The sequence below is a fragment of the Limulus polyphemus genome, unplaced genomic scaffold (genome assembly GCF_000517525.1).
Source record: "Limulus polyphemus unplaced genomic scaffold, Limulus_polyphemus-2.1.2 Scaffold1114, whole genome shotgun sequence".
NCBI classification, from domain to species: domain Eukaryota; kingdom Metazoa; phylum Arthropoda; class Merostomata; order Xiphosura; family Limulidae; genus Limulus; species Limulus polyphemus.
Genome location: NW_013666724.1, coordinates 217,844 through 221,833, shown reverse-complemented (window position 1 = coordinate 221,833; position 3,990 = coordinate 217,844).

The following is a 3,990-nucleotide window of genomic DNA, read 5'->3' as shown; positions in this document are numbered from 1 at the left end:
TGATTCCAAGCATGCAGCGAATGTAGTGAAACGATACTCGAAGGTAAAATAGAGGTCGATAAAACATTTGAAGCCATGGCTTGGCCTGCACAAAGTCCTGATATGAATGTTATTAGAGCTGTATAAGCTTATATAGAAACTGAGAAGGTCAAACGGTAGCCAAACATCTTGGCTGGATTGTAAGGAGTAATACAAAACAAAACGTAAAGGCAACTTATTTCTTCAATACGCCTATATATGTAAGGATAAAACATTTGAAGCCATGGCTTGGCCTGCACAAAGTCCTGATATGAATGTTATTAGAGCTGTATAAGCTTATATAGAAACTGAGAAGGTCAAACGGTAGCCAAACATCTTGGCTGGATTGTAAGGAGTAATACAAAACAAAACGTAAAGGCAACTTATTTCTTCAATACACCTATATATGTAAGGATAAAACATTTTAGCAATTATAAATAATCTTTCACTGTTTATGAAGTTCCTTCTGTATCATTGTTTAATCTGATGCATTCAAAAAGCAACAACAACAACAACACATACAGATATCTGTCTATTGTCAATACCATAAAACTGTTGATGAACCATAATAGGCTACAAAAAAAAAAAAAGAAAAGCACGTGCATGTAGTTCGTGCAAGCTAAAAGTGATTGAGATAATTTATATGATGAATTCGCACAGGTGGTGATTAGGCATTAACAAGTTATTTCTCATCACAGTAGATATAAACAGAGAAAAATGTCATGTTTCAGTCATATTTAAACTTATATAATCAGCATATTAGACTTAAATCAATTATCAAGACTAGAACTTTTATGGGCGTGGACTGTCTCCATGGTAGAACTCGGGATTTGGGTTTTTGGGGAGCCAGGTTCGAATCCGTGCGAAACCATAAGGTATTCCCTCCCACTTTAAGTTGTGGGTGCGTTATAAGAGTAACAGTCAATCCCCTAGCGTATACGGTGAGTAGTAGATTACTGCTAATTGTTTATCTTCCAACTAGTCACTAGTTCAAAATTAGGGATGATAGCAGATAGCCTTATTAGTTTTGCCATACATACAAGATATAAATACTTCTATAATTATAGCCTTTACGTATCTTCTGTATAGTGATTAAGTTGTTAGAGAAGCATATGTTGTCAATCTTTATCAGCACAACTTCTTCATACGATTTGTATGATGGTAAGTAAAATGTGCATTTAAATCTATAACCAACAAAACTGTTAGCTCAGTATGTTGTAAAAAAAAATCAAACTTGTGCGTGTGGAAAGTTTAAATTGTGTGGTAATTCTGAGAAGACCAGGCTGTGTGTGTCAGTAACATGAATTCTGAGAAGACCAGCCTGTGTGTGTCAGTAACATGAATTCTGAGAAGACCAGCCTGTGTGTGTCAGTAACATGAATTCTGAGAAGACCAACCTGTGTGTGTCAGTAACATGAATTCTGAGAATACCAGCCTGTGTGTGTCAGTAACATAAATTCTGAGAAGACCAGCCTGTGTGTGTCAGTAACATGAATTCTGAGAAGACCAACTTGTGTGTTTCAGTTGTATGAATTCTGGAAAGATCAACTCGTGTATGTCAATAGCATGAATTCTGAAAAGACCAACTTGTGTGTGTCGTGTCATGAATTCTGAGAAGACAGACTTGTATGTGTCGGTAACACGCATTCTGAGGAGACCTTGTGTTTGTCAGTAACACACATTCTCAGGTATCGTATTTGCAAACACGAGTAGTTGATTGGTAAATGTAAGAGAATATATTTCTTCTTGACCATTTACTTAATGGAATTGACAAGATAAAGCTGGTTGCATGTGTGTTAGAACGAAAACCCTAAGTTTTACTGTAAATTCTATAACAGTAAATACCTATACTTACTTTTATGCTTGATCTTGTGTTTAACTTCTCACGGAATAGAGTGGAATATAATCGAAGTAAATAGTCTTGCAGTCCTGAGACTACGTCATGATTTCTGCTAAAGCTGAGCGGAAAACTGGGTCGTATTGATTACCGAGATATTACTTAATGTGTTAAAACTATTCTAAACGAAATGCCAAGGTTCACCACCGGCAACTGAGCATACACACCAAGGAATGAGACCTGTTCAAAGGCTGAAACCTAAATCTTCCATTAGAATGGATTGAAGTGGACTTGGTGTAATGTACAGAATATTTTGTGTAGTTGAAACAATAAAATGGTTTCGATTGAAATTTAAAGTAAATTAATTTTTTCTGATGTTTTTTGAGACGGAGTGACAGTTAACAGGTCATAAGGAAGTACATGTTTACATAAATTTAGATAATGACGTAAATTTTTGTATATATTTACATAATTATGGATAATGATTCAAATTTCTTAACATGAGTACATAAGTCTGGATAATGACGTAAATTGATTAATATGAGTACATATGTCTGATAATAATGGCGTAAGTTGCTTAACATGAGTACCTAAGTCTGGATAATAACGCGGATTGATCTACTTGTGTACATAAGTCTGATAATAATGGCGTAAGTTGCTTAACATGAGTACCTAAGTCTGGATAATAACGTAAATTGATTAATATGAGTACACAAGTCTGATAATAATGGCGTAAGTTGTTTAACATGAGTACCTAAGTCTGGATAGTAACGCAGATTGATCCACTTGTCTACATAAGTCTGATAATAATAGCGTAAGTTGCTTAACATGAGTACCTAAGTCTGGATAATAACGTAAATTGATTAATATGAGTACATAAGTCTGATAATAATGGCGTAAGTTGTTTAACATGAGTACCTAAGTCTGGATAGTAACGCAGATTGATCCACTTGTCTACATAAGTCTGATAATAACGGCGTAAGTTGCTTAACATGAGTACCTAAGTCTGGATAATAACGTAAATTGATTAATATGGGTATATAAGTCTGATAATAATGGCGTAAGTTGCTTAATTGATTGATTGATCTACTTGTGTACATAACTCTGGATAACGATGCAAATTTTTTACATGAACACATAAGTCGATAATAACGCAATTTGCTTTACCTGACTATATTAGTTTAGACAGTTATGCAAGACTGTTTTAGAAGTCACGAGCAAGTACATGTGTACAAAAATATGTAACTGTTTATAAAAGTCTGGATAATGATACACATGTTAAGATATGATGAGATAATTTTTATCTAAATTCTAAGACGTAAAGCCATAATTTCTAACCTCGCTCTCCACACAATACAGATGTATGAGAGTTGTCTGTTTCTCTCTCTCTTCTTTTTTTTTTTCAGTTGAACAAGGTGTCAGGAGTTTTTAATGTCTTTGTTCATCTAGTTTAGACAGCAATTGTTCCAGGCTTTTAAAAGCTTTCGAGTGGCACAAGTATTTGCCTGTAAACCTCCAAAACATTAGATAGTTATCTATAATGAACTCATGTAAACATTTTCACATTTTGTAGTTAAAAATAATTTTCTAAACTTTAAACGTAAATGGCCAGAATTAACTAAGAACACCCGGAATCGGGATGTTTCTTGGCATCCTTAAGTCTTCTATTTGTTTCGGTTTCATGGCTTCTTGTCCACTTCTTTGTAGGGCTGGGTATAGTCTTCCCGATCTCTGAATCTGAAGGTACTTTGGGGGCATTGGTGCAATATAGGAGTGACAGTCAAATCTCCTTAGTTGGTCAGGCAAGAGCGGTCTAAAAGTTATAAATGTAGGCTGTTGACTAGCTGCTTTTCCTCTAGTCTATCAGTTGAAAATTAAGGACGGCTATGCACAGATAATCCTTGTGTAGCTTTCGCGAACATTCTACCGACAACTGCTACAACTCGACAACGAAACGTTAAAAATGCTACTTCGCATATACTAATAAAATATGAAGCTGTTTCCTTTTATACATATGTTTTGTTTCCTGAACTTTTGATAATAGTTTCCTCATATATACACCTGGAAAAAAAGTTAAGCACCCCCAAATTTTTTTCAGGATTGCTTATTGAAAATAAGGTTTAATTTTCATGATG